The sequence below is a fragment of the Eulemur rufifrons genome, chromosome 7, assembly GCF_041146395.1.
Source record: "Eulemur rufifrons isolate Redbay chromosome 7, OSU_ERuf_1, whole genome shotgun sequence".
In the NCBI taxonomy this organism is placed as follows: Eukaryota; Metazoa; Chordata; class Mammalia; order Primates; family Lemuridae; genus Eulemur; species Eulemur rufifrons.
Genome location: NC_090989.1, coordinates 28,471,444 through 28,491,645, shown reverse-complemented (window position 1 = coordinate 28,491,645; position 20,202 = coordinate 28,471,444). Strand labels below are relative to the sequence as shown.

The 20,202-nt window shown below is 34.0% G+C and overlaps 1 protein-coding gene across 8 annotated transcripts in view; it reads right to left on the bottom strand.

Annotated features, from left to right (window-relative positions):
• ROBO2 (roundabout guidance receptor 2) overlaps window positions 1–20,202 on the bottom strand; it is a 1,642,423-nt gene that overhangs the window by 1,541,597 nt on the left and 80,624 nt on the right. The gene's annotated exons all lie outside the window — the stretch shown is intronic.

Genomic DNA, 20,202 nt, shown 5'->3' with positions numbered 1-20,202 from the left:
AAAGGGAGATTTGAGAAGTATTCAGGATTTTATGTTTTATTCAGTTGTAACAATCTCTTCCATAATCCTGTGAATCATCTCTCAGGGAAAATTGGATAAGTCACAGGTAGAAGACTGAGCCCTCTCACCTCTCACAAAAATCAACTCAGGGTTGATAACAGACTTAAATCTAAGGCACAGAACTATAAGAATTCAAGAAGAAAATGTTCAAAAAACTCCTAGAGACATTGGCAAAGAATTTATGAAGAAGATCCCAAAGGCAATCACTGCAACAACAAAAATAAATAAATGGGACCTGATCAAATCAAAAAGCTGCTGCACAGCCAAGGAAACTATCATGAGAGCAAACAGACAACCTACAGAATGGGAGAAACTATTTGTATGCTACACATCTGATAAAGGGCTGATAACTGAATCTATACAGAACTCAGGAAAATCAGCAAGAAAAAATCAAACAACCCTATCAAAAAGTGGGCAAAGGACATGAACAGAAACTTTTCAAAAGAAGACAGACTAATGGCCAACAAACATAGGAAAAAATGCTCAACATCTCTAATCATCAGGGAAATCCAAATCAAAATCACACTGAGATATCACTTATCTCCAGTCAGAATGGCCTTTCTCAAAAAGTTCCAAAACAATAAATGTTGACGTGGATGCAGAGAGATAGGAATACTCATACACTGCTGGTGGGACTGCAAACTAGTACAACCTCTGTGGAAACTAATACAGAGATACCTCAAGGAGCTACAAGTAGAACTACCATTTGATCCAGCAATCCCCTTCCTGGGCATCTACCCAAAAGAACAAAAGACATTCTATAAAAAAGACATCTGCTCTTGAATGTTTATAGCAGCACAATTCGCAATTGCAAAGATGTGGAAACAACCCAAGTGCCCATCAATACATGAGTGGATTAATAAAATGTGGTATATGTCTCCCATGGAGTTCTACTCAGCCACAAGAAACAATGGTGATCTAGCACCTCTTGTATTATCCTGGATAGAGCTAGAGCCCATTCTACTAAGTGAAATATCACAAGAGTGGAAAAACAAGCACCACATATAATCACCATCAAATTTGTATTAACTGAGCAACACTTATGTGCACATATAGTAGTAACATTCATCAGGTGTTGGGCTGGCGAGGGGGGGATGGGTATATTCACACCTAATGGGTGTGGTGCACACCATCTGGGGGATGGTCATGCTTGAAGCTCTGACTCAGGTGGGGCAAAGGCAATATATGTAACCTAAACACCTAAACATCCATACTCCTGTAATATGCTGAAATAAAAAAAGACTTTAAAGTCTAAATAAGACAATATTACTATATTACACAGTTTTGTTCCACTTTACTTGAATTTTGGAAATTTTATTTCTATTAATAATTATGTTGTTATTTCATTGTATGAGAGAGCATGTGCAAAAGAGAGGGAGAGAGAGAAAGAGAGAGAGAGTGTGCATGTGAATGTTGTATATGTGAATTATCTACTATATGCAAGATAAAGAAATATGATGAAGTGTGTGGTGTGTGGACCACAGCCTTCGCAAATACCATCCTAATAAGTGGGTGGTGATAGGGATGATGTTTGGATATCATTTCTAACTTCCCTGCTTTCCAAAGTTTATTCCTATTAATACTTTGCCAAAAGTTTAACTATAACATCCCTGTTTCTTTTACAGAGGACTAGTGATCTTTAGGTATGCTGATCATAAAATTTGTTTAATAAATCAAGACACTTTGAAAACAACACAGGCCTCAACAATAAACCAAGACCAATCCTTAGGCAACACATGGATCCAGCAGATACTCTACTAGCTTTAACAGTGAAAATATATTGTGAGTTTTTACAAAATTGGCATGTTCTGATACCAGCAGGTACTGTGCCTGTCTTTCACACAGCTAGAAGGAAGGATTGTTAGTCGCCTATGCTTACACCATGATTATTAATAAAATGACATTTGTTTAAATGAGTAAGCACCTGCTGCCATGGAAGGTGCCCTCAGCAAGAATACGAAACAAATTGTTGCAGTTGGCTAAGAACCAGAGGGAAGATGAAGACCAGAAGAAAAGGCGTTCTTTCCTTAATTTCTCACCCACATTTTACAACACATTGCACACTCGCCCTCAGATGTTTATGCAGAACACAGGCTGTTTTCTTTTGTTCTGAATCCTCATGTAACTGATGGTATTTTAAATGAGTTTTAACACAAAATGCCTCACACATTGCCACCCTATACCTGATTTAATCCATTATATAAGCTGCCTCTTCACACTTTTAGCCTTCATTATTCCCCTTTCCCTGGTGAATTATTTTTAGTAGTAAAAAAAAGTGATCATGTTTTGAAAAGTACTGCCTTCTGGCACATATTTAAAATGCCTTAAGGGTGCTCAGGTAAAATTGAGATACCAGTAGGTACAGATGGGTCCCCACCAATATCTTGGCATTTTATTTCAATTATTTTCTATCAGTCAATACGGCCCACAGCAGGAAGAGTTTACATATTCCAGTTTATTATTTTTCTAGGAAATTGGGATAATACCAATACTAATCAAAATAATCCATTCAATTACATTAAGTGAGCAGTCTTCATCTTTAAGCTAATATATATCCATAATTCTTTCCTGAGGTTTCTTATTTAAATTATCTTTACCACAAGGGCAGACAGGCTTCAAATAACTGTCTGATGTTGGAAAATGACAAATCTTTTTCTTGTGAATTAGCATCCATGCTAGGCACCGATATAATGAAATATAATGAAATAGATTTTATGCCAAATCTCATTCTTGAATTGTTCATGAATAGATTCAGTATTTCAGTATAAAGACTTTAAATATCAAGTTTAATTGAGCTCTGATATCACATTTCTCCAGAATTTCTTACTGCAGGATAAAGTTGTTCATCTAAAAAGCACAGTCTGTCCTAAGCAGATGCATGCCATAAAAAAAAATCACATAAATTTTCTTCTTTAAATTTTCTCATAGTATAACATATGAATCCATGTTTACTGTGGTAATCAGCCAAACGAGCAAAATGAGGGATAATTGTTATTTTTATAATTGCAATGCTGCTCATTTCTAGGTACCCAGTATTGGCTATTTCCATGTTTTATCTGAATCACATGATGGATTTACTAGCTCTGTTATCTTGGAAAAATCACCGAGTGCAAAAACTTATTCTCTCATTTTTGCTGCCAATCCCATCCTGTGAAGAGGAATTTTAAAAAAAAATACTACATGTGTAAAAATTCTAAAACACTGAAAGTGTCAAAAGACAATAGAGAATAGATTTTTAAGCTTAAGAAGACGAAATATTTGTGATCATTAAGAATAAAATCTTGGTGGCTTTGATTAAGAATGGCTTGTTTTAGTTGGAAGTCATCTTCTAGATCTTTATTCTCAGGATGTATGCAATTTGGAAATGTCTGAGATAAAAACTGCTGCCTAACTTGTCACCTGGTTTTCTTCCAATGCAGAGAAAGAACTAGAAGCCCTTCAACAAATGGATTGTGTGTACCATCTGGCCATTTTGTGTTCCATAGTAAATTTTATACTAAAAATGTCTTTCTTCTTCCCACATCAGAACATAAGAAATTTGCTATCTTTCTTGGTTTGCTGTATAACAATTTAGTCTTTAATATAAGTTGTTGATGGCTGGGATTGTGTAAAATGTAGTTGTACATAAACTATAATTTAAAAATCATAAACTCTGTCACTCTATTAGTGAGAAATTGCAAATATTTCTAAGGTGTAAATTCAACTTGATTTTTGAATGTCTGTCTTTTTTCTATTTGTAACTTCAAATATGTATTCAACACCACCGAAAATTCTAAATTTTGTTAGATATGTTTTAAATGAATATGATACGTTAACCTACGCATATTTTATAATTTTTGCTTATAAATGCATATGAGTTCCCCTATCTAATCAATCACATTTTAATATACTAAAGACTAAAGTTACAGTTTTCCTTTAAACATCATTTTGATCTCTAATGTTATAGCTTACTATTTTATTCTCCAAACATAATATACTTTATATTTATAGTTGCTAGAAGATGCCACTTCCTAGAATTATGACAAATAATATAATTCATTACACAGAAAGGTTTTGTTTTAGAATGAAAAAATAAATGTTGGCCATCATACTAATTTGTGCCTCCCAAAAGACTGGTTCCTTACCTCTAGGTAGAGATAAAATAAAATTTAATCTTCAAGAATTCAAATTTCTTGCTTGGCAAGAATTGGTATTGCTACTAATTAACTAAAATAGAAATTAAAGAATCTTGGATAAAAACTGCTTTCTAATTCAACAACAGCTTTGAATCACTCTAAAACCCATTCCTCTGAAGAGCACTGACTATATCATTCCATCAAGTCACTGGCTATATTGCTGAAAGGGAGATGGCTGGCAACAATATCCTAACTGAGGGATGATGTTTGGATATCATTTCTAACTTCCCTGCTTTCCAAAGTTTATTCCTATTAATACTTTGCCAAAAGTTTAACTATAACATCCCTGTTTCTTTTACAGAGGACTAGTGATCTTTAGGTATGCTGAGGAGCACAATGTCTATGTACATGCTATTTTCAGATTCCTTTTGAGAATTTTCTTTACCTTTGTTTTTAATTGTCCTAAATTAATTTCTCCTCTATATTTATTAATAAGTTCCTCCTTGCTTTCTTCCTGTACTTCCCCCTGCGCCTATATTTTCTGCATCCATTTATAGAGTCCACCTAACAATTTGTAGCTCTGGGGGAGGTCCTCTCTTTTCTAATTATCCCCAAGCTCTAGGATGCATTTTGGGCAAAATTTGTTACTAAATTTATACTTTTATGAAAAGTATATGAGTTCAAAACTTCAAGGTGGTTCATGCCTGTTCTTTCCCTTGCTGTGATATTTACCTTGCACATTTACATTGCAAATATCCTAAAACTGTAATTTTAACAATCTATCCTTATAGAATGATTTCATTACTTTCATCACTTTTCTCCCAGTGGGTTCACACAATGATGTAAACTGACAACGAGAAGTTAGTTACTTCAGCCTCTTTCTTCAACGTCTTAATAGGATAAAGTTAATCATAATTTAAATCTGTTTCTTGACTTTTTAAAAAAATTTTATGGCAACCATACTCACATTCAAGGTGAGCATCCGGTCAACACAGTAAATCAGTCAGGTGGAATGTTTAAGAACGGTAGCAAAGCATTTGCAATTGATGCCATATGGCTTTCAGCCTAGTAGGGCCAACTGGCTGTGTTCAATGGCTCTGGGGAAATCAGGCTGTTTGAAGGCCATGAATGCTAATTCGAAGCCTCTGGGACAGTGACAGGAAGTTGGCAGCAATAGGAAGGGAAGTCATACTTCCTACTGAGTGGGTAAGCCCCCTTCATCAGTGGATAGAGAATTTTTCATGTTGAACCTACGCTCTGATTTGGGGACAAGGGGACAGGCAGAGCTACCACTGCTACATTTAGACAGCAGGCAGGAATGTACATTCAGGTCCTGTCATTTTCTTTCTTAAACTGCCTACCGGTCTTTATCATACTTATAAAATCCAAATCCCCTTTCATTGTCTTCTTGTTTGATCTCACCTGGCACCATTCTCCTCTGGACTAAGCCTCAGGCACACTAGATTTTTAAGTTGGTATTTTATTAATTTTAAAACACATCATTGTAGAATTTTTTTTCAAATATGCAGGTGTCTACAGAGGTCCAACTCAAATAACTCTACTTTGAATGCATTTCCAGAGTTTCTTAACTACCAATGAGAAATTATAATACATATAAAGTACATAGGAAAAAAAAATTAGTACTCACTGACTAGCAAAACAAAAATGCAAAAACTAAAGCTTTTTAGCAAGAAATTTCTCCAATTTTTGGTAAAGAACTCAAATGAAAAAACTAATTTATCTAACTGAAAGATAACTATAATGCAGAGTCAAAGATTAAAATGTTGGAAGTAAATTTTCTCATGCGCTAACCTTTAAGGAAAATATTTATGAGCTTTTCTGGAATTCAAAATCTTTAGAAACCAGCATTCTTACCTGCTTACATTTTCTAAAACTATATGAGTATGAGGAAATATTTCTTTAAATATTCACCCTAAAAAAAATTAGAAAACCATATGAAATTAGGTTGTATATTTTGTGCCTAGGAATTCCTAGACAGATCTTCTGAAAGAAGTAGTCACTGCTGGTCCCTTGATGTTCCAAAAATTTCCTTTGCTTTTCAAAAAAGTAAGAAAACTGTAACTTTGTGTTAGACTTAAGTGAAGGGATATCTTCAAGGCAGTAACAAATGTGTGATTAACATTTGAATAAGAAGCAAAAGCCTTTTGTTAAGCATGAAAACAGTAAACCATACTACTCTAGGTTGTAGAAAACCAAGTATTAAAATTTCCAAATTAAATCATTCTAATTAACTGTTCTAAGATAATAGTAACATCATCCTGTGCATTACCCCAGAAAGGCAAGGGTGAAAGATAAAATAAACATACCTAAAGTATGGATAACAACCGAACACCTTAAATTTGATGGAAGAAAACAAGTTTGGTAGCTTTCTGAACTGAATATATCTGGAAATTCATTATTTTATATGCTAATGGTGGTGTGCAGGACATGCTACCCCAGCGTCTGGCACCTTGCTTGGCATTTGAGAAAAAAGCAGGAGGAAGTTCTCTCTGAACTTCTTCCCCCCTCTCCCCTGAAGCAGGCCATAAAAGAGTTCTCTGATCTGCCTCTGAAGTAGGTCATGAGACCGTGGTGTGCCTTATACCTGGAGGAAAGGAATGTCACAGTGGGACACAGAAAGAATCTGAACAAACAGGCCTTGCTAAGTTCCCCAGTTTATTACTTTTAGAGCATACCCTCTTTGTCCAATCCTACTTCCACATGACTGTGGACTCTTCACCAAACCTAAGCATAAAAATACAAATACGTGAGTTTCCCTGTTTCTTTGGGTCCTCGTTTCTGAAGGCCCCCATGTCACATAAATCTTGCATTAAATATATGTGTATGCTTTTCTCATGTTAATCCATCTTCTGTGATAGTTGCCTCAGCCATGAACCTAGTGATGAGCGACAAAAGAAATCTTTTCTCCCCTGCACTAACAAGTTAGAATACAGAAGTAGGTATTCAATGTGATTTAAGTTGGGTCATTTTAGATACAAAACCAGAAACTCTCATTCTAAAAAATGCTTGAAACTTTTATGTTCAGGTTATTGTGAGAGAGGGGGCAGGTTTGATGCTCCAAATTCCTGTTTTATTTGCCCACATAGAAAGAATTTGAATTTGTAAGATGCTTACTAAAGTCTGAATTTTTTTTTTCACTCTGAGTGTGGCATTGTGGTTACTGTAAGTACGTGGCATTGGTACTGCTAATACTTAGCCTTTGGAGTTTAGAAAGGCTAAGTAAGAAATCAAATCACCACATCTAGAGAGCTCTGCTTTCTTGCAAAAGTATAAGTCTTTATTAAAAAGAAAAGTACAAATTAAACCAGAATGAATAGAAATTAATAGTAGCCAGAAATGTTATTAGCAGTTTTAAAAGTTGTTGACACATTGCAATATCTTTCTAGTTTACTTTAATTTCCCTAATTAATTGTACTATTATGATTTTGAAGCATTCTTACATAAATTAAAATGAAGATCAAAGGCCATCTGTACAGATTTTTTGAACAAATAGGTTCATTTGAAAGGGATTACCCATTTTTATTTTAATAGATTTTTTTCTTATGAAATAACTTATTCCAAATTGTTTAAAAATATAAAACACAACTCCCATTTAAAGCAAACATTTTCAGTTTTAGTTACTCATGGGATGTCTTCATTTACCTGATACCATACACTTGTCCTAATTTGCTCTGTACCCCTCATGTCAGAGGTAGCAATATATCTAGAAGGGCAAACATCTACTTCTGGATTCATTTCTAGCTATGTAATTTCCAGATGCATGAAAAGGCATTTTTAAGATTATTTCTCTAGAAATACTTGCTTTTCAGCTATCCCAAAATATATCTATGGTCAATGTAAAGTACAGTTTGGATAAACAGTTATTTTTAGGCATAACTTCTGCTAAGCCAAGTATGTAGTATCATAGATAAGGGAGGATACCACATGAGCAACTAAAAAGGAAAATGATTTATGGAGCTGAAAGGTGTGTTTCATATTTTTTAAAAATCTGAAATAATTGATTTCATATGGAAAACTATTAAAATAAAAATGCAGAAACCAAACCCTGAATGATAAATATATTCTCTTAAAAAATCTGAAAATATGACCTTGATTTTCATTTTAACTTATATAAGAATGATTCTTTTTAAAGTTCTGCAATGGTATAATTAATAGCAATGTCTAACAATAATGCATTTAATTATAATGCATAAAATTACAAATCAATGCAGATAAAGATGTTATGCTGAACTCATCATCCATAGTTTTTGAGAGGCTTCATGTATTAGAATAATTTTCTGAATAAAGTCAATTATCAAAACCCCTCATGAACTCACTGTATTCCTTTAAAAACTGGTTATTTCTACCATTCACATAATACATGTATAAGTAGTTTGTGTTGAACATAGCATTAATAATTTCTGTATTCTTTTTTTCTAGAGATTTTATGCCTTTCTTCCAAATCACTGACTTGTTTAATCTGTGTAAGATTTCTATTTTCCATTAAACTATTTAATTTCTATAATCTATTTCTGTAGTTTTGATGCAAGAAAGTATATATTTTGGAGAGCACAAAAACCAATTTTAGAAAAGTGTACTATCAAAGCAATCCATGTAGTAATAGTGATAAATCTAAAAGTTCAAATAGTAGCAGCTATCATTAAATGAGCACCTACTATGTTCTAAATAGTAAGCTAGATTCTTACAGACTCTCTAATATGAACAATCAAACTTTAAGGTGTGATTTCATGATATACTTTTATAAATGTGAAATTGTGGACTCTGAAAAGTACATAACTTGCTTAAAGTCACGGAGTTAAACTATTGATCTAGAATTTGAACTTAAGACTTGTTTTGGCTGCAGAGAAGGAAATAAAGAAAGGATTAGGAAAAAACTGGATGAATCAATTTATTGATAGTCATAGGAGCTTCCATTTATGGAGTATAAAGTATGCGAAATATCATTCCACTGATATAACTTTTTGAAATGTGTTTATTATTTCATGTTCCAAATAAGCAAATTAAGATTAGAGATAAGAAACATATTCTGGTGGCATAGCTATAACTGGAACATCTAGAATTTGAACCAATTTTTCACTATCCAGGATTCCTCATTTCAAAGCACTCACCCTTTTTACTATCACATACAACTTCCATTTTAAGTAATAAATTCAAATAAAATCAGTAAAAGTTGAATCTAACATGAAAATGCAATTTAAAATATGCAAGAACAACTTGAAGGTTCAGATCTAAGAAAATGTAATATTCTCAAAATGACAAATACTGAAAAAACAAATATTACTTCAGTACTGGAACACTAAAATACATAAGGTCAAGATATTTTATTTAAATGCTAAAAAAAAGTTAAGGTATCAAAAAAAGACAATGGAGAAACCAAGCAGATTAGGTCACATATGTATTTTTCTACATTATTTTCAAGTCTGAGGGTTTTGTTTTTTTAAGAAAACATTTATGTAGTTCTTAACCAGAAATTTATATCTCCCTACGTTATATAAAACACCAGAAAACCAGAGTACGAAACTTCCTCATTTTTTAGTTGTGTCATAAAACAATGCCTTTGCACATTTGAATGATTAAAATTTTAAAAGCTGTCAAAATTTTAGATTCTTCTATTAGTAGCTATATCAACCACAGACATTCAACACTCAAAAGGAGTCACCTTGTATTGTGTGTTTCAAGATTCAGTTATGGATCATTTTGTCACAGATTTGAAAACAATTACTAGCCATTGAAGCCTGAATTAGGAGTATCTATACAGAGAGGGAATTATTGGCTTATCACAAGTCTGCATAGATTTTGCAGGTCAGTCTATCTATGGTAGACTTTATAAAAGGTATATTAGATATTAGGCTCTCCTTCTTTTACTCTTTATAGGTAATTGGCATGTTGAGTTTATACAATTGTTTTTACAAAATAAATGGCTGCTCTTGACTTAACCCCCTCATTAGAAGAGTCCTGATCTTCATTTAAAATAACAAAAATATAAGAATCTTCAGTTCGTACTACTACTATCATGGGAGGCCCAAGTTGTAGAATCTTTGATACTTTCTGCTCTCAAGGTTCCGATCTAGCCCTTTCTGTCTTCATGACATCTGCCCACGACCTTGCTCAGGAGGGATTCAATAGTCATTCAAAGATCCCTTTAATGTGGTGAAAGTTCAATTTTTTATTTATATTTATTCAAATGCAATATACAAATGTCTTCATTTGTTTTGTGCTGCCATAATAAAATACTTCAGACTGTAATTTTTAAAGAAATTCCTCATGGTTCTGATGATTTTAATCCAATTCTGGTTGATAGAGGATGGGAACTCCTAGTAAGGTCATAGGAGATGTGGACAAAACTGTCATGCTATTTGATAAAATGAAAATATGAAGAACTCTAAAGGAACATGCATAAAATATACTTAGCCTTTTCAAGCACATGGAACCCATAAAAATTACCCTACACTAAGCCACAAAGCAAGATCAAGAAATATCAAAGAATTGATATTGTATAGACCCCAATCTTTAACTGCAATGCAATGAAATTGGAAATAAATGATAAAAATTATACAAAACAACCAAATATTTTGATATAAATGTATTCTTACTGATAAGTATTTCATTTATCAAATAATTCACAATCTAAATTTTTAAAAATCCTGATCAAATTAATGTAAACACTTTGCAATATCATATAATAATGATTAAAAACACTAGAGTATTAAGAAGTTGAGTTTTAAGGTCTTTTTGTACCATAGCTTCTGTGTGGGCTTATATCCTCATCAGTTTTTAAGAGGCTTTTGCAATCTCAAAAGAAAATTTAAAAAATATAATTTTCTGAGGATCATTTACCTATTCTACATCAAGATATAAATTTAGTGATTTGCTATACAGAAAAGTGAACATTGTTTCTACTTTGGACAAATTACAATTGAGTCAAATAATATAAAGGTAACTAAGCAAGAAGAAATACACACATACACACACTAAATACTTTCTGAGGAAGTTAAGAAATTATTTCCACTGAAGAGATTTTTGTACCTTAACATTGAACTCCTATGGCTAGAGAAAAATAATTTTTTTAATAATCAGGTCTAAATAAAATGACTAAAATTTTGAAACCTCAAAAAATTATCTTTAAAAATAAACTTTCATATTTTTATATTCAATATTGCTGTGAACCTGAAACTGCTCTAAAATTAAAATCTATTAAAATTAATTAAACTGCATATTTTATTTTTATCTTAGAATAGTTAATGTTTCTTGATTAACCATTAGACTTGTAGAGATCCTAGTTTAGAATAATTACAAAAACAGTAGCAATTGTTATTGGGAATAGCAATTGTTCTGGTAATTCATTTTTGTACTATCTTCACAATAAATTGTCTTTGATTAAAGGAAATTAACTATAGCCTTTATTTTTACCTGAGGATTCTAAAGTAGAAAGTGGCCAAAGAAAGGAATCTCATTTGCAATATGGTATTTGAATTCAAACTTACCAAGAATTAATCTTATTTTTATTATTTCAATTGTCCAAAAATGATGGAAGGTAATTTTTCACAGGAGATGATTTCCTATGATTTTTTTTTTTATCTGAAACCCCTCATTTATCATCCATGACACTTCCATGTTGAGTGCTGTTCTTTTTTTTTTTTTTTTTTCCAACTATGGTGACACAGCACAAACTCAAATCACTTTTCTTGAAGTCTTATATGTATTCTTAGGAGCTGAGTAGTATTAGCCTAGGAATCAAATATTGCTGTTGTTCTTTCTATATAACTCCATTAAAGGTATACAAAATTATCTTCCATTTCAAAGTCTTGCTATAAATAAACAAATACATGAATTTTTATTTGTTTCTACTTCGTGTCTTTACACTGTCCCACAAAAGAAGGGAATGCTTAACATCCTGTTTGCCTGCCTGCCTAAATTGTGAAATATCAAGTCTAAATTTAAAGGAAACATAAAAATCTAAATACTTACATTTTTACATATTCTGGCCATTTCTACATTTAGTAATTATTGCTAAGGTAAATCTCAGTCACATTGCCTATGTTCCAACTTCAGCATACCTAGTAGAGCCCGCTCCTGAGACATGCATCCTCATAACTAGTGCATAGTTAAGACATACTCTCTGAATTTGAAGCCTACTTCTTATCACACACTGTTCTCACACACTGTCTAAATCCTACCCCTCTTTCAATAAGTCTGGCTTTCTTAATTACCCCTCAAAGCAGGAGAATGTCCATTTGACTCAAATCCACCAAAGACCTTTTGATCAAATTTCATTGTTCTGGTCTTCTCAAAATTATAACAACAGCAAATATTTCTTGAGAATTTTGATGTGCCAGAGACTGTTATATGTTTACATATTATATATCTCCTCTTGTCTCATATATTATTTTAACTCTTTTTGTCTTCAGAACAATCCAGATGAGGAAAATGGAGATAATGTTGAAAGAGAAATGGTTCTAAGACTAGCACAATTAAAGTCCCCGTCTGAAGAAAACTTACAAAATACTTAAAAATTTTACAAATAGAGAGGATGAGGCTAAGGAGAAGTCATTACTTGCCTTATTGAACAGCACAGTCTTTACTAATCATTTTGATTTATGCTTTCTCTCATGTATCTTGGAACTTGTATTATCTTAAAACAGCTAATATTAATAGAATTTAGTATTTAGTGTTTCTCTGGTTGCTGTGCATGAAGGGGAGTATAGATGCTGTGTGCCAATAGAGATTAACATTGTTTTAAAACACCTGCCTTTACTTTCCAAATATTATATTTCAAGTATAATATATTTAAATATATAAACACATAGGATATTTTCTCTTTCTTAAAAATCATGCTTGGTTCATATGCCATCTGCTCAGAAATATGTGTTTCTTGTAACAGCCACCATCTTGATCTCTTACCTTCCAACTGTTAGTGTGCATTTGAAAAGTAACTAGCTATAAAATGGTTGGTAGAAGGGTTCCATAAAAGCCACAATCCATCACAACTTTCATGGATCATAACTTTCTAGTGCGAAGGAAGAAAACCCATATGAGTGATAGCGATGTAATTGGTGTTCATTATAATAACAATAAAATAAACATTCTTGTAGGGCAGTGAATTTCAAATTAACAAAATACATTTTGAAACAAGTTATAAAATATAAATAACATAAAATAGGAGTGATTATAGCTAATATTTTCCAGGAGATAAATAAACATACATTTTCTCATTAGGAAGTACAGGATTTTTGTAGAAAATATCACAGTGTTTATCATAAAGGTTAGAAGAGAAATCTAATTCTACGTGTTTTATGTGGACATAGAAATATTAAAATTCACCTGTCTGATTCTCGATAACTATAATCTAAATAATAAGTTTACATGTTTCTCTCTCACCTTTGGTCACAGGCTTGTGAATTTATGGAAATACTTATTAATATTTTAGTTATGATGTCATGAGAACCTGGAAATAGAAGAAACTAGGCATTATCATATAAAAGATAAATGGTTTGAACAGATGGCATTTAATATCATTACACACTCTGGTCACTTGGGAGAGTTCACAGTTACTGGAGTGAATGCCAATTAGAATAATGTTGACCCCACAGTCACTGAATAAACTTAGTCAAAAGATACCAGTTAGAAGAATGCACAAACAATACAAATCATACCTTTAATTCTGTTCAGTCAGTCAGTTAGAAGTGAAAGCAGAAAAGGGGATATTTTTAAAAGTTTCTTCCAGAGACATATTTAAAGGCTATTTTTAATAACTTCCCAGATTTCCACAAGAACCCTAAATGTCTTCGATGGGCAGATAAAAAGTTCATAAATGAAACCAGTGCCCAGCATTGTTGATTTTACATCATTTGATATCTTCAAATTGTACCAACACTTAATAAGGACATTATTGAGGGAATCATGCAAGAGGCATATTAACAGATGTGCTATAAGTTAGTTATAATGGATATATACATTTCAAATATCATTCAGAGCAAAGACTTATGTCATCATGCCAAATTATATGTTGCTCTACACTGAAGCTTTGAAAAACTCAGTTGGCAAATGTAGACAAACTGATGACATAATTAGATCATAAGTTGATTTAGTAGTCTTACTTATATTATTTTTTTAATTTGGGCCTGAATGGAGAGTTTTGATTAAGAAATAGTGACCTAGGAGGAGGCAGAGCAAGATGGCCAAATAGAATCCTCCAGCTGTGGTTCCCTGCAGGAACACCAAATTGAACAACTATCCAGGTAAGAAAGCACTTTCATAAGAACCAAAAATTAGGTGAATAAGTACAGTACCTGGTTTTAACATCATATTAAAGAAAGAAGCACTGAAGAGCATATGAAAGACAGTCTTGTAGTCCCTATACCCGCTCCTTCTTTATACTGTCCTCCCCATGCACCCAGGGCCTTGTAGAGAGCAAATCTGTGTGCTTGGGGGAGGGAGAGCTAAGTGATTATAGGACTTTGCATTGAACTGTCACATCAGAACACAACAAAGCACAGAATTCTGCTGGTGCCCATGGATGGAGGGAACATTTAGACCAGCCTGGGCCAGAGGGGAATTCTCTGCCCCACCGGTAGGGGCCTGAGTTCCAGCTAGCTCCACCACATGGTGATTAAAGTGGCCTAGGTCCCAGAGTAATTTGAAAGGCAGGACATATAGACTAAAGTCCTTGGGGCAAGTCCTGGTGCTGCACTGGGCTTGGGATCAGTAAACTTGGCAAACATATGACCCAATGAGATACCAGCTATGGCGAACAAGGGAGTGCCTATGTCACCCCTCCCCCAATTCTGGGCCATTCACTCAAAGAGAGATTCCTTCTGCTTGGGTAAAGGAAAGGGATTAGTACAGAGGACTCTGTCTTGCAACTTGGTACTGGCTCAGCCATAATAAAATAAAGCACCAAGCAGATTCCGAAAGCCCTCAATTTTAGGCCTTAGCTCCTGGACAGCATTTGTAGACCCACCCTTGCTGCTCTGAAAGAAAAGATACAGTCCTGGCAGGATTCACCATCTGCTGACTAAAGAGCCCTCATCCTTTAAATAAACATCAAGTGGTATCCAGGGAGCAGTTCCCATGGGCCTTGGGTGAGATCCAGTACTGTACTGGCTTCAGGTGTGACCCCGTTCAGTCCCAGCTCTGGTGACCACAAGAATACTAGCTTCATCCCTCCCCCAAATCCAGGGAGCCCAACATGGACAGTGAGACTCCTTCTGTTTGGGAAAAAGTGAGGAAACAGAAGGAAACACTTTACCTGGTAATCCAGGGAATTCTCTCGTATCTTACCTGAGTCCACCAAGGTGGTGCCTCTAGCAGTCTGTAAGAGTCACAGCTTTCCTGGGCTTGGGAAGCCCTCTATTGCTGATATAGCTACAATGAACAAAGACTTGGATCACAACACTCAACTTCTTTGAATATCTGAAAAACCTTTTCAAGAAGGCTTTGAATATCTGGAAAGCCCAGTATGAAGATCAAAGTAAATACCTAACTCTTCAATGCCCAGACTTAGATGAATATCTACAAGCATCAAGAACATCCAGGAAAACGTGACAACCAACACAAGATACCAGTGACCAATCTTGGAGTGAAAGAAATATGTGACCTTTCAAATAGGGAGTTCAAAGTATCTTTTTTGAGGAAGCTCAATAAATTTCAAGATAACACAGAGAAAGAATTCAGAATCCTACCAGAGACATTTAACAAAGAGATTGAAATAATAAAAAAAAAATCAACCAGAAATTCTGGAGCTGAAAAATTCAATTGACAAACTGAAAAACGAATCAGAGTCTCTCTACAGGAGAATTGCCCAAGCAAAGGAAAGAATTAGTGAACTTGAAGACAGACTATATGATAATATAGTCAGAAAATAAAAAGAATAAAAAAGAATGAAGCATATCTACAAGATCTAAAAAACAGCATCAAAAGGGCCAATCTAAGAGTTATTGGCCTTAAAAAGGAGGTAGAGAGATTGAGATAGAAAGTATATTCAAAGAAATAATAACAGAGAACTTCCCAAACCTAGATAAAGATACCAGTATTCACAGAACACCAAGCAGATACAACCCAATAATACTACCTCAAAACATTGAGGCCAACAGGTATATGAAAAAATGCTCAACATCATTAATCATCAGTGAAATGCAAATCAAAACTATAATGACGGCCGGGCGCGGTGGCTCACGCCTGTAATCCTAGCACTCTGGGAGGCCGAGGCGGGTGGATTGCTCAAGGTCAGGAGTTCGAGACCAGCCTGAGCAAGACCCCGTCTCTACTAAAAATAGAAAGACATTATATGGACACCTAAAAAAATCTATATAGAAAAAAAAAAAAATTAGCCGGGCGTAGTGGCGCATGCCTGTAGTCCCAGCTACTCGGGAGGCTGAGGCAGTAGGATCGCTTGAGCCCAGGAGTTTGAGGTTGCTGTGAGCTAAGCTGACGCCACGGCACTCACTCTAGCCTGGGCAACAAAGTGAGACTCTGTCTCAACAAAAAAAAAAAAAAAAAAAAAACTATAATGAGATACCATCACACTCCAGTTCCAATGGCTTTTATCAAAAAGAGACAAAAAAGAATGCTGGTAAGTGTATGGAGAAAGGGGAACCCTTGTACACTGTGGGTAGGAATGTAAATTAGCATAGCCACTATGAAGAAGAATACAGAGGTCCCTAGGAAAACTAAAAATAGAAGTACCATATGATCCAGCAATCACACTGCTAAGTATATATCCAAAGGAAAGGGAATAAGTATATTGAAGAGATTTATGCATTTCCATGTTTATTGCAGCACTATTCACAGTAGCCAAGATTTGGAATCAACCTAAGTGTCCATGAATGGATTTATAGATAAAGAAAATGGGTCATATATACACAATGGAATATCATTCAGCCATAAAAATAATGAAATCTTATCATTTGGAACAACATGGATAGAACCAGATTGCATTATGTTAAATGAAATAAGCCAAGCACAGAAAGACAAATTTTTTATGTTCTCATTTACATATTGGAGCTAAAAGTTAAAGTAATTGGTCTCATGGAGTTAGAGAGTAGAATGATGGTTATTAGAGGCTGAGAAGGGTAGTTGGGAGGGGAGGATAAAGTGGGAATGGTTAATGGGTACAAAAATATAGTTAGACATAATGAGCAAAATCTAGTATTTGATAGGAAAACAGGGTGACTATAGCCAATGATAAATTATGGTATATTTAAAGTAACTAAAAGAGTGAAATTGGAATGTTCCTAACACAAAGAAATGATAAATGCTTGAGGTGATGGATATCCCAATTTGATTTGAGATTTGTTTATTGCACATTGTATGCCTGTATCAAAATATCACGTGTATCCCATAAATATATACAACTATTATGTACTTATAATAATTAAAAATTAGTTACCTAGTGGAATGCAGATATGACTTAATAATCAAGGAAATAAAAACTTTGGTGAGGACCAAATAGTAATGAGGATCCATGGTAATGATGGATCATATATATCAGGATAGAATATCCTCTACTTTAAGAGGGAAAGGTAAATTATTAAGAAATATTTTTATAACACATAACATTAGAGAATGGATAAAGTTATGATCGAGTTAATTAAAAATGTTTTAAAATGTTATGCATGTTATTATGAAAATATGGAAGGTCCTAAATTAGTACATTTATAAGAACATGTTTTAGTCACTAAGATTTATTTTTAAAAGTTGGAAAGGCTGCAGAATTCTGACATTCTTGAAATTACAAAAATAAGAAACAATCAAAGGTGGAATTGAATAAATGTAACAAAAGGTCCAGCTCAGAAATACCACTCTGATAAAACCCCAGATTAATTTTGGTGTGGATTCCTCATGTTAACTGAGTTAACTTCATGGACATATAACCTGTGCTGTCCCATAGGGCCCTGTGCTTAAAAAGTTTCTGCACTTTGTTTAATTCTCTTCTGTCCCTATCTTAATATTCTTAATATTTCTAAAACAAAGGGCTACATATATTTTCACAGTTGGTCTTGTGTTTTAAGGGAAATACAATGAAAAAAGCAATCTGCAGATAAAGTAAATAGTATTGGTAAACAACACAGCATACACTCTCTAATGTCACTTTGGTAGAGGGTTTGAGTTTGGGAGCAGTTTGAGAAAAAGGGTAGGAAGGTATAAGTAATGGAACGGATGGTAAATCAACAGACCATATGGAGCCTGTGTATTCTTACACATCATGGCTGTGTGTCATATCTTCTCAATGTCATGATCTGGTCCAATGTATTAAGCCAACATGTTAGAAATCTGTATGACCACACCTGCCTTGCCTATTACTACTACTTAATGACAAGAGACTCTACAAGAAGGGAAATGGTGCAGTTAATTGAGCAAGCAAGGGAGAACTCTGACCTAAAATTACAGAATTTTGAAAATTAGAAGGGGTAAAGATAGCTAAGTGACTAGTGCTAGGAATTCATTAACTGCCATCATGAATCTTTAGTATTTTTATAATCATTGTATTAGGATTCTCCAAAGAAACAGAACCAACAGAAGACAGACAGATAGATAGATAGATAAAGATATTTATTATGTGACTTCGCTCACATGATTATGACAGCCAAGAAGTTGCACAATCCGACATGTATAAACTGGAGAGCAAGAAAAGCAGGTGGTATAATTCAATCTGAGTTTGAAGGCCCAAGAACCAGGAATGCCAGTGTTCAAAGGCATCATGGATGGACATCCCAGTTGAAAGAGAGAGGGCAAATCCATCTTTTCTCTGCCTTTTTGTTCTATTCAGGCCAATTGATTAGTTGATGCCTGCCCACGTTTGGGGAGGATAGATCTACATTATTCAGCCTTCTGATTCAGGTGCTAATTCTTTCTGGACACACCTCACAGACACCTCAGAAATAATGTTTTACCAGCTATCTGGGCATCCTTTAGTTCAGTCACGTTGACACATAAAATTAAACATGATAAGAAAAACACAATGACAAGACATTAGAACAAGACAATATATTTATATTTTATTTTGTGATGTGGTTTAAAAGCATGAATAAAACCTCTACCTTAGCCCCCATAGTGATATGATAGCCTAGGATTATTCCTTAAGCTCAGAATTCAATTACTTATTTCCATTTTAGAAATGGACTACAAAAATGATAATTTTTCAATATTTTATGAGAAAAAATCACCAGTTATTTAATCACAGGCATAAATAAACTGAGCATTAGTACACCTACCTTAATCCATCCTTGAGTAAAAAATGAACCAGCTTTAGAGGACAACCCTTTGTAAACCTATTTCACAGAAGTCCAGTCATTCCCAAATCTTCCCTATATTGTTCCAGAGCCCATGCCCAACAGACGTTTGGACAAAACACAGAGATAGGATGACCCAGACAAAAATCTTTCCTCCCAAATGTTTAACCTTTATAATTCTGTTAATTCCTAAATAGAATTTTCAGGAACTTATGTGATCAAGAGATGAACCAAAGTATTATAAACTCGCTTAATTTTTTAAAGGATTTCAACAATGCTTTGTAGAAAAGTTATTTTAGAAATTCTATAATGGCAAACAGTTGACAGTTTTCTTATACTTTGAGAAATCAATTATTTACTTCAAGAGGATAAAAACCCATACATACTAACTAGAAGGGAATTCCCTAACTGTGATCAGCAACATTGTGGCATAAATACTGCCAAAAAGATGCCTGCAATTGCTCATATACAAAATTGCCACCAATATCAGAATGTGTGTTGAACATCCTTAGCACATAATTCTACAACTTCTCATCAGTTCTTCTGTTTCTCTTTCCATAGCTCCTCTGATATCTCTATAAATTTTCCATGCCATCTTCAAATTTCATTTTAGTATTGACATTATTTTTATGTTAACACAGCTTGAGGAAAGCAGAAGTGGGAGCAGACAAATGTGAAAAGTCTTTTCCTAGAAATATTCAGACTTACCTTCAAATTGTTCTTTTAAAATCTGCAACCCCTAGGGAGCTATTAATGGTTTGATTTTTTTGTGTGTG